The following is a 12,374-nucleotide window of genomic DNA, read 5'->3' on the forward strand; positions in this document are numbered from 1 at the left end:
GCAGACAGGGGCAGCTATCCTTGTGTGCAGCAGAGCCTGGCACATTGCTCCCTGGCCCAAGCCTTCCGGGGTTTCAGAACCATTAACCTAAAACTAAAAAGTCAACCTGAGAGGCATCAAGTGTTTATTTGAGAGCAAAGAATAGCTATTTGGGAACCAGTGAAACCCAAATAGTGCTCTGATTACAGGGTAAAGGCAAGGTTTGGTTGGTTTGTTTTTAAGGAGGAATTAAAGGAACTATATGAATAGAAAAATCTCTCTTGATGCTAATAGGCAAAGCTATTCTAATCAAGATATGCACTTTCCTGTTAGATTTGAAAACAATTATTTGGAACACAGTGTTGGTTTGGGTAAGTCCGAAGGTTCGTTTTGTGCAATTCAGACATTACAAAGTCTGAGGAGTGAGCAGGCAAGAATTTCCTCTGGAATGGTAGCTGCAACTCTAGTTGAAAATGGCCCCACTTATGGTACCTTTTCACCGAAGCTATAGACCCTCCCCAGTGAAGATGCTGAGGGAGGGTAGGTTTAAGGAGAGACTTACGTTATTATGGGGCTTAAGAACCTGAGGAGAAAAGCGTGACTAACCCCTTGTTCCCAAACTTCCAAGCCACTCTGCAGTTATTTGAGGACATGAACAAGGCTCAGCTTTACCAGTGTCCACATGTGAAGGAGCCAAGAAACTAGAGAAGAAAGCAGATGGGGAGCACTGCTCAAGAGACTTTGGACAAAGATGCACCAAGCCCACCAGGAGAGGAGTTACGTGCTGATGGTGAGTTGAAGATATCTTGTAGTGTGTGCTGACAGTGAGAGGAGGATCTGGGACAAGGTGAACATGACCCCCAAAAACCACACACCCATACTACTGAGAACACCTAAACAGCCTCTGCAACGGGCATAAGACTGAATAAATCCTATGAGGCCCGGACTCCCCTCCCCTGGCAGTGACTGTCTCTCATAAGAAAATCTCTATCTCCCTTCTCCTACCTTTCTGCCCCTTCACACTGGAAATGCTTAAACCAGTGAACAGGGGGGAGGGAATCCCCTTTAGGAAAAACACGCTGTCTTCTGCTTGACAAAGTCCTAGAATGTGAGGAGTGAAAGTACAGACCATACCCTTCAATTTCCTTTAGACACCTTGTCCACAAATTAACTCTGTCCAGAGAGTACCAGAGAGTACATTTCATAAACAAAAGTTACTATGATGCTATTGAACCTGTCAAGAGAAGGAGTGGACAAAAAATAAATAAAAGTGAGAGGAGAGAGAGAGAGAGAGAGAGAGAGAGAGAGAGAGAGAGAGAGACTGAGATTCTACAAAACACAGTTAAAATTAGTAACCTGAGAAATATAAAACCAATATATAATCAGATAAGCTAAGAGACCTCAGTAAGACAGAACAGGATTTTATATTTGTAAACAATGTCACACCATTGTTTTTTCTGTGTTTTTTTTTTATACATTTTTCATGTTAATAAATGTTAGATTTCTCTAAATTTCTTCAACTCTAGGGAAAATATATTCTCAGATTTTCCTAGAAAATGATTCCTTTCAAAGTGGTTTTCATATTTTACTGCACTTGCTTTATACATTCTAGAGTGGTATTCTTACACACGTCTATTTCTCTCCTATGACCAAAGAGGAATATATTTCTACCAGCTACATGATATCTCCTTTTAGAGAGAGTTGTTACTGCTAATTCAACACAGGCTCTCCCATCTCCTGTCTTTCAGAAATTGCTATTCAACCTAATATCTCATTTATGTGAGTAGTACTGCAATTCCACTATCAGGCTAAAGTAATAAAATCACTTTGACACATGGGATTCTTTCAGTCTCCATAGATAATATATCCCCAATATCTTTTTACTTCAATATTCTCAAATATCCTAGAGTCACACTTTCTCAAACCACAGCCATAGTCACAACAAAATTCAGAAGTGAAAGATTTTTTCCTTATTTATACAAATCTTGCTCTTGGTCTAGCCATCTTATAGTAAATACTAGAGGCCTGGTGCACAAAATTCGTGCACAGGGGTTTGTATCCCTCAGCCCAGCCTACACCCTCTCCAATCTGGAACCCCTCAAGGGATGTCTGATTGCCCAGTAGAATTGCATCTAAATAGGCAGTCAGACATCCCTCTCACAATCCAGGACTTCTGGATTCCAACTGCTAGCCTGCCTGTCTTCCTGATTGCTCCTAACCACTCCTGCTTGCCAGCTTGGTAACCCCCTAACAACTCCCCTGCCAGCCTGATTGATGCCTAGCTGCTTCCCTGCCAGTCTGTTTGCCCCTAACCACCCTCCCTGCAGGCCTAGTCCTCCCCAACTGCTCTCCCAAGCAGGCCCGGTCACCCCCAACATCTCTCCTCTGCCGGCCTAGTCACACCTAACTGTCCTCCCCTGCAGGCTTGATTACCCCCAACTGCCCTCCCTTGCAGGCCTTGTGCCTCCCAACTTCCCTCCCCTACTGGCCATCTTTGTGGTGGCCATCTTGTGTCCACATGGGAGCAGCCATCTTTGACCACAAGGAGGAAACCATCTTGTGTGTTCGAATGATGGACAATTTGCATATTACTCTTTTTATTAGATAGGATAGAGTCCTCGTGCATGGGTGGGGGCCAGCTGGTTTCCCTTGAAGGATGCCCCAGATCAGGATGGGGGTTCCCTTGGAGCATGGGGTGGCCTGGACAAGGGGCCAGTGGTGGTTTGCAGGCTGGTCATGCCCCCCAGCAACCCAAGAAGAGGCCCTGGCATCTGGGTTTATTTATCTTCTATAACTGAAACTTTGTAGCCTTGATGGAGTTCAAGGCAGAGCAGGATGTGCAGGAAGCTCGGCTTCCTAAATTGCCAGGTGCAACCCTAGCCTCCTGCTCCCTCCAGCTCCATGGCTGCTGCCATTTTTGTTGGGATTTATTTATGCTCTACAATTGAAACGTTGTAGCCTTGAGTGGAGGCCTGGGCCAGCCAGGGTGTGTGGAAACTTGGCCTCCTCCATTACTGGGGAAACCTAAGCCTCCTGCTCACTCCGTGTCTGCAGCCATCTTGGTTAGGTTAATTTGCATGTTCGCTCCTGATTGGCTGATGGGCATGGCTTGTGGGTGTAGTGGAGTTATGGTTAAATTGCATATTACTCTTTTTTTAGATAGGATATCATTTGAGAGGTATCTGATGCTGGTCCTGGCTTGTTGGGCTCAGTGGATGGAACGTCAGCATGTAGACTGAAGGGTCTCGGGTTCAATTTCAGTTAAGGGCATGTACCTTGGTTGCAGGCTTGGCTCCTGTCCAGGCACATGTAGAAGGCAACCAATAGATGTGTCTCCTTCATGTCAATGTTTCACACTCTGTGTATCTCCCCCTCCCTTTCACTCTCTAAAAATCAATAGAAAAATGTCTTCTGATGAAGATAAAAAATAAATAAATACATGCTATCTGCCCTGGCTGGAGGGATTGCTTATTTGGTTGAGCATCTCCTCATGCACTTGAGTAATTCCCTTATCAGGTGTCTTAGGGCATAGTTTCCCACCAGTGTCCAAATACAGAACCTCTCATTGTTATTTTGTTTCCCTACATACCATCACTATGTGCTATAAATGTTAATCTTTAACTATACTATACCCATCTGTGTAAAAGAAGTATTTATCTATTCATTTTACACTTTATCCAATCTCAAAGACTTCCCTGCTTTGTGTTCTCCCACGTCTCTAATATATCACCAATGAATTTCATGTAACCCACTTTATGTCTCCTCCTTTGATTGTAATGCGTAAAATACAGTGCAAAACTGCCATTCTCTGAAGCATTTTCTCAATCCATTGAGATTTTGCTTCCTAGCAATTGTTGTCACTTTGGCTCAAATAATCTCACAAAAATTCTTGTAAGTTTAGACATTTCTTACATTGACAACTACTACTGGAAATAGCAGCCATTGTCAGGGTAAAAAAAAACAACACATTAGTTTGGTTAATGCTGAAAGAAACAGGGAGCAAAGAGCCTTCTAGTTCCTTGTATCACCCCCTTTTAGAAGAACCTTTGGTTGAGTCAGTTGACAGGGGAGAGATGGGAAATGGTGAATTCCAAGCATAGTATCCCAAAACAGTATAGAAAAGTGACTTTTCAGCTATAAGAATGTTGCTACCTATATAACCTGTACGTACACTCATTAAGCTTTCAACACACCAGGAATATTCACACTGAATTATTTATTGCCTATGTATTTAAATTTTTATTATTGCGTGGAAACACAACTGACAATGCCAACTGCAATATTTTGATTAAACTTCTATATTTAGAAACATTACAATTTTTTTAAAAAAATATACATAATAATTACATGTTTATGTTAAGCTGTTGATTGACAAATTGACTTAAACAATAGTATATTTTTCATGCTATTTTGTGAATATTCTTTAAATTCAGTAGCAACCTAAAATAACTCTATACAACTTGATTATCTTGACTCTATCAGTTTGAATGATCCAAGAAACTGCATTACAGTTACAATTGAAATCAGGTTTTAAAAATTATTCCAACATGCCAGAACCAGTTTGGCTCAGTGGATAGAGCGTCAGTCTGTGGACTGAAAGGTCCCAGGTTCGATTATGGTCAAAGGCATATACATTGGCTGCAGGCACATTTTTGTGGTGGGTGTGCAGGAGGCAGCTGGTCGATGTTTCTCTTTCATCAAAGTTTCTAGCTCTCTGTCTCTCTCCCTTCCTCTCTGTGGAAAATCATTAAAATATATTTTAAAAATTATTCCAACAGTATATGTATCAACAATTAAAGTTGTGTCCTTACTGGAGATTTCTAGATTTACCATCTAAACTACTCCCAGCAAATTTTTACATTTTGTATTACTCTATATTCAGCATTTTTAAGACTATCAGTAGTGTATGCCCATAGGAAATATATATTTTGAGATGTAGTATTTGATTATTTTAGGCAATAAAATTATATTAGTGTTCTAATGAATGCACTAAATGCATTAAATGTCTTCATTTGCCATGACTGCTTTCACAAGTTCATGTAATCATCTTCCAACAAACTGACATAGTGTCATTTTATTCTACCTCTTATGTTTGGTCCAAAATAAACACTTCCAAATATGGAATTTCCTCCCAAATCTAAGTGGATAAATCAAAGAACTACATAATTTTATCTGTACATTAGTTTCTTTAAAGAACCAATGGGATATAGAACCAGATTTATTATAAGAATTTGGGTTATGTGTTATGGATGCTGAAAACTCCCAAGATGTGCAGTCTGCAAGCTGGTTTAATTCTGGTCTAAAAATTAGCAGGTTCCAGATCCAAGAAGAGCTAATGTTTCAATTCACATAAAAAGTCCAGAAAGATCAACATCCAGGTCATACAGTTGGACAGGAGGAGGTCCCTATTTAGGTCTTCAACTGATTGGATAAGAGTCACAAATATCTACTACTTCAAATGCTAATTTATTCTAGAAACACTCTGGCCCACACACCCAGACATAAAGTTTGACCCAATATCTGGGCAGCTTGTGGCTTAATAAGGTTGACATGTGTTGCGGACTAAATGTTTAGTGTTCCCTAAAAATAACTATGTTGACGTTCTAACTCCCAAGATGAAGGTATTTGGAGATGGGGCTTTAAGGAACTAATTAGGCTAGTTGAGGTTATAAGGATGGGGACCTCATGATGAGATTAGTGCCCTTATAATAAAAGATACCAAAGAGCTTAGTGTCTCTCCTCCATATGAGGACGCATAGCAAGAAATTGGCCATGTGCAAGCCAGAAAGAGAGTTTTCACTAAGAACTGAATGTAATGGCACTTTGATGTCCATCATCTTGAACTTCCCAGCTACCAGACTGTGTGAAATACATTTCTGTTATATAAGCCACCCTGTCTATGAAGCTTTGTTTCAGCAGCCAAAGAAAACTAATATATAAAGTAAGCATCAAAATGTGTAATCTTATGTAAATAAGAAGGGGAAGAAAAAGGTGCTGAAAACAGAAATGCTAAAAGGCCACAGAAAGGGAACCAATTAGATAACTTAGAGGCTGAAAAACTAGGCTTGCTTAAAGGTTTTTAAAGGGAGAATTTACTAGTACAGATGCTCTTTCCCGCCTCAAGAGCAAAGCCCCAAGCATTAAATGAAAAGTTATAGATTCTGTTGGTTGTAGACGTAACGCGATTGAATTTTAAACCCTATGGAGTTATTGATTCAACATATTCTGGACTCACCTGAAACAGATACATAAAAGGGGAGGGCAGGGTGGTGTTCTCAGAAACCAGGATCCACAGAAAGAAAATGAGAACTCTGCACTGTGCCCAAGCTTCATTACCGGGATGTCTACAAATAGATTTATGCCCTACCTACATTTCCCAAGGCAAGAGATTACAGAATTTCTTTCTGTGAAAGCTGACTTTCCAAAGGGAAAGAACTCCAGACTATTACATTTGGAGTCCTCTATTAAAAAAGTAAATCCCCCTAGGCCCTCAAAGTACGCAATTAGCATTTTAGTCTCTCATTATTAACTACAAAGGTGTGAGGGTGCGGTGTTTAATGTTTTCATAAACTGTTTTGTTCTTTCTCTCCTGGTACGTGGTACAATTAAATTCCTCGTAATTGAATTTAGGCATAACCACTGCTTTGGTCAATAGAATGTGAGTAGAAGTGGATTTTTTTCCATTTCTGGACAGAAACATCAACAGCTTATTTCTGTCATAGTATTGGATATGACCCACAACTGTTACTCCATCAGCCAGGGTCACGGAGTGAACATTATGGTGACACAGAACAGATCCCCAAAGCAAACTTTGGTGAGTAGATAGCAGGAGACATAATTTAAACTTTATTGGCAAGATTGTGGAGATGCCTTTTTATTTCAGTATAATACAGTTATTCTTACTGGTATAACAAAAAAATTCCCAAGATACTTAAGCAAAGTCTCTAATAAAATACACATTTCAAAGCAAATAAAAGAGAAACAAATAATTTAGATGGGAAAAAAATACACATATACTTTGAGGAAAATCTTTAACACAGTAGAAATTTTCTTAGAGTCCTAAAGAAGATACAGAAATGATGGACAATAAAATTAAAAAAAACAAAACCCTATGAAATAACAATGAGTATATATTTTAAAGTTAAATATAAGAAAGGATAAAAAATGATATATTAAAAAAATAAGATATGCCAAAACCGGTTTGGCTCAGTGGTAGAGCGTTGGTCTGCGGACTGAAGGGTCCCAGGTTCGATTCTGGTCAAGAGCATGTACGTTGGTTGCGGGCACATCCCCGGTAGTGGGTGTGCAGGAGGCAGCTGGTCGAGGTTTCTCTCTCATCGATGTTTCTAGCTCTCTATCCCTCTCTCCTCTCTGTAAAAAATCAATAAAATATATTTTAAAAAAAATATATATAAGATATAAGTTGAGAAACTTTCCAATGGACCAGAAAAAAAAATAGGTAAAGATTATTTGAAATGTAAGAGTAACACTATGAATGTTAGCATTCTCCAACATCATAATATGAGTTGCAGAAAATATTTAAAAAAAGAAAATATGAGGAAATTAAAACTAAATAAATTAAATTAGGTAACTTCCTAAAGCTAGAAATACAAATTACTTTATATTGAAATACAATAACTATTTAAGAATAAAGGGAAAAATAAATTTAGATCCCCATATTAAGACATATTGTAAAAATTGTAAAGACTAGGAAAATTATTAGTAGAAGACTATGTTTTGATTTTTATTTCAGAAACCTCTGTGCTGTTTTTTAAGCAAAGAAAGACTGATATGCTTTTATTACCTTTGTTGTTGTTGCTAATACTCATGGGAGGATATTTTTCCATTGATTTTTAGGGAAAGTGGAAGAGAAAGGAAAAGACAGAGAGAAACATCCAAGTGGGAGAAAGACATTGACTAGTTGTCTCCCGCATGAGTATAGCCTGGGAAAGAACCTGAAACCAAGATACAAGCCCTTGATGGAATTGAACCTGGGACCCTTTGGTCCATAGGCGAATGCTCTATCCACTGAGCCAAACCAGCTAGGACCTTTTTATTCTTGTTAAAGCATATCTCTCAGACCTGTAAAGGCTTCTTTTCCTTCATGTTCTATATTTCAGTTGTGCTCTTAAGAAATGTGAAGCCCCTTTGAGTCCTGCATGTACAATGCACCATCCAGATTCTTCAACATGGAAGGATTGTTCCCAGCTGCTGGGAATGAAGCTGGATCACAGGCCTTGGCTTCCAGCTCTCTTTACATATTGCCCTTGGGGTTGGGGGAGTTATTTTTCCACTCCCCCCCCCCCCCATTTATGCATTGTAAAAGCCCAGAGATCTGGCTTCTTGCACCACACAACACATCCCTGAAGCATCATCTAGCTTTCCAAATCCCATCTGAATCAGCTGACATTTTGTTTAAAGTGCATTGCCATTTATTTTTTCTCTGTGTCCAATCATGCTTTCTCTTTTGCCACACAGATGATGATCTTTAGAGCACCACAAGCTCATTTTCATCTCACAGTGTGCTTCCTGCAGAAACTAATTGTCAGGGATGGTTCCAGAAGTGGGCTGAGGAAAGACACTCAGAGAGCATGTTGCAGCTGAATCACTACATGCAGGTCGGTAATAAGGACCCTATCACAGGTGGGCCAAGTGCTTATCCCTAGCATACGTTAGTAATGTATTTGTTAACATTTTCACGATTGTGAAATGTGGTTGTATGCCATCAGAAGAACATGCACCAGCAAGGGTACATATCCGTCATTTGAGAAATACAGGGGGGCTAGTAATTATAAGGACAGTGGAAATGGGCCACTGAAGTAGAACTACAGAAAAGGCTATGGATGATTAATCGTTAACTGAAGGCTTATAGAATAGCCTATGATAAAGTTGGCAGCTTATTAAGAGATATTCATCTCCATCAGTTGAAGAGCAAAGTTTAGATCCAGGATCACAAATTAATCCCGAGAGGAGTTGAGTTCTCCAGAAGTTTCAATCTCAACCTAAGTATAAATGTTATGCTGAGGTCCAGGGCTTAAATAAATAATAATAATAATAATAATAATAATAATAATTAAAAAAATAGAATAAAACCCTGTAATAAGGGATGGAGAGATATGAGTTAATACATTCAATATTTTTCAATCCCCCAATTATTGGTGACTCCACAGAATCTCAAGTATTGGCTCATTCCTTCTTTTCAGAGCAGATCAGTCTCTCTTTGCTTGAATAAAACACAGAGGCTTCTGAACTACAAGTCAAAACACTGTCTCCCCAAGATCTGCTCCCTCCTTGTCTTCCACCTTCCCTCCCTCCCTCCCTCTGTCTTTGCCTCTGTCTATCTTTATCATTTCTCTTTCTCTCTCTCTCTCTCTCCCTCTCTCTCTTTCTATTTCTAACTCTATTTCTACCTCTAATCTATCTCTGTGTCTCTCAAATAGGTTGCACACACCATGGGAAGAGTTAATTGAACATTGACATTGTTTAGAATTGTCATTGCTTTGATAGAAATATAAAGCAGATAATAATATTTTATACTGCTTAATATTGTTTTTAATTTTTATTGATCACTAATAATCTCTATAGTAGTTTATCAACTAATTGTTCTCCAGGTGTGGGCAGCATCAGTATCACCTGGGAGGTTTTGAAAATACAAATCCATGGGTATCATGTCAGAGATACTGAATCAAAGTCTAAGGATGGGGCCCAACAATTTTTTAAAAAAAATTATATATATATATATATATATATATATATATATATATATATATATATATAATTTTATATCTTTTGCAGAGAGGAAGGGAGAGGGATAGAGAGTTAGAAACATTGATGAGAGAGAAACATAGATCAGCTTCCTCCTGCACACCTCCTACTGGGGATGTATCTGCAACCAAGATACATGCCCTTGACTGGAATCAAACCTGGGACCTTTCAGTCCGCAGGCCAATGCTCTATCCACTGAAACAAACTGGTTAGGGCTAACAATTAATTTTTAAACAAGCTCAAGTGATCCTGCTTCAATGCTAACATTTCAGACCACTGGCAGAGATACCGTGCACATTTCCTCATTGTTTCCTATTATTACTTTACTAGAGGCCCAATGCATGAAAATTCATGCACTGGAGAGGAAGTCCCTTAGCCCAGCCTGCCCCATCCTTCTCATAGTCTGAGAACCCTCAGGGGTGGGAAGTGACCCAGCAATCAGGGGAAGGTGATGCCCCATCACACCTCTGCTGCTGCCGCTGCCAGCAGCACAAGCCTTGGCTGGCTGGTTACCTGAGCCTTGGGCAGCCCTGGATGGGTGGGCAGCCGACCCTGGGTAGCAGGGGACGCTGAGGAGACTGGGGGATCCCAGAGGCTGCCCAGCCATCCAGGGCTGCCCAAGGCTCAGGTGGGCGGAGCACACCTGCCGCCCCCGCAGGCCTGAGGGAACCAGACGCTGCCATCTTGTGGCTGTGGGCGCCACCATCTTTAAGGGTGTGATATTCAATTAGCATATTACCTTCTTATTGGCTGGCTGCCATATTTGTGATGGTGGGAGGATCAATTAGCATATTCCCTCTTTATTAGATAGGATGACTAACCTGTTATTCTTTATCAAGATAGACATTAACATGGATAATTAAATTTTCATTATAGATTATTTTCACAGAGAGGAAGAGAGAGGGATAGAGAGTTAGAAACATCAATGAGAGAGAATCATCCATCAGCTGCCTCTTGCACACCCCCAAGTAGGGATGTGCCCACAACCAAGGTACATGCCCTCGACTGGAATCGAACCCGGGACCTTTCAGTCCGCAGGCCGACGCTCTATCCACTGAGCCAACCCGGTCCCGGCTTCATTATAGATTATTAATCTAAAAATTTACTACTAATTTATATCCAACATGAATTTTTATTTCCCCTGAACAAAAAACAGTATAAGGATCATTATATTTTAATATAATTAAAAATGTTATTTGAGTTTCCTCAAATGCATTCAAAATAATTGTGTAATACCTGTTTCTATCATTTTATAATTAGCTAATTCTAACAAGTTGTTTTTAATAGTTCATAAAAATAGATACAATTATATTTAAGCAAGGAAACATTTTCAATTACTGTCAATATTACCTTGACTTATAAGAAAAGAGTAATGGTAATTACAGAAAAGCAAATTAAAATTTTAGTTTAGGAGTTTATCTTTGAAGCAAATCAGAAACAAATAGTTTATAGAGAAATTGAGACTGAAAACAATGAAATTATTTTTCAGTTCCACACCTTGGATCCTGGGTTAATACAATATATAACCAACAACAAAAGGGCAGGGAAAAATCAACTTACTACCAATTGGGGAAAAATTCATGCTGAGTCACATCAAGACAAGTTGCTTCTACAGCATAGTAATCTGCAGCCAGTAGTGTGATCCCATTGTTGTAATCCTTGTTATTTTGAAGGCACATTTTTGAACCCTCAAATTATTCTTAAAAATGTTGCAAATCATACATATTGTGTAAAATGATCTCATTGAGTCATTATACTGATTAGGTTATTTTTATTTCTATAGATTTTATAGAACAAGTCATAATTCTTTTTCTTTTTCTATTCAGGATATGCCAGGCTCATTCAGTTTCTTCCAATTCTGATATAACCACAACAGTTCTATAACATTAGGGGGCATTGCTTTTGAGCCATGTATTTAATTTTATCAATTATTGGTTGTATTTTAAAATATCTTTAAAAGTTCATTTGTGTTGTCTGGTTGAAGTGGTTGAACTTTGATCTATGAACCAGAAAGTCACCGTTAGATTCCCTTTCAGGGCATATGACTGGGTTGTGAGCTTGAGGCATGCAGGAGGCAGCCGATCAATGATTCTCTCTCATCACTGATGTTTCTATCTCCCTCTCCCTTTCTCTCTAAAATCAATAAAAATATATATTTTTTAAATACATTTGTGTTTTAGGTCAAATTAAAAAGAATTACTTTTATGTAGAGCTTATCTTTGATTTTTTCTTTCCTATGCTCTTGGTTAGTGACAAAGACTGTTTTTACATAAAAGGGAGATGGTTGAAAGGTATGTTTGGCTGAAACCGGTTTGGCTCAGTGGAAAGAGCATTGGCCTGTGGACTGAAAGGTCCCAGTTCAATTCCGGTTAAGGGCATGTACCTTGGTTGCGGGCACTTCCCCGGTGGGGGGTATGCAAGAGGCAGCTGATCGATGATTCTCTCTCATCGATGTTTCTAATTCTCTGTCCCTCTCTCTTCCTCTCTGTGAAAAATCAATAAAATATATTTTAAAAAAAGAAAAGAAAGGTATGTTTGTCTGCATTTCCTCCATAAGTATTTAATTATTGAAATACAGACATTCTTACATGTGGAAAGATTACAGGATTCAAAGCTTCCAAAGTTTTCTC

This window comes from Pipistrellus hanaki (assembly GCF_964339955.1).
Source record: "Pipistrellus hanaki genome assembly, chromosome: 4".
NCBI lineage: Eukaryota > Metazoa > Chordata > Mammalia > Chiroptera > Vespertilionidae > Pipistrellus > Pipistrellus hanaki.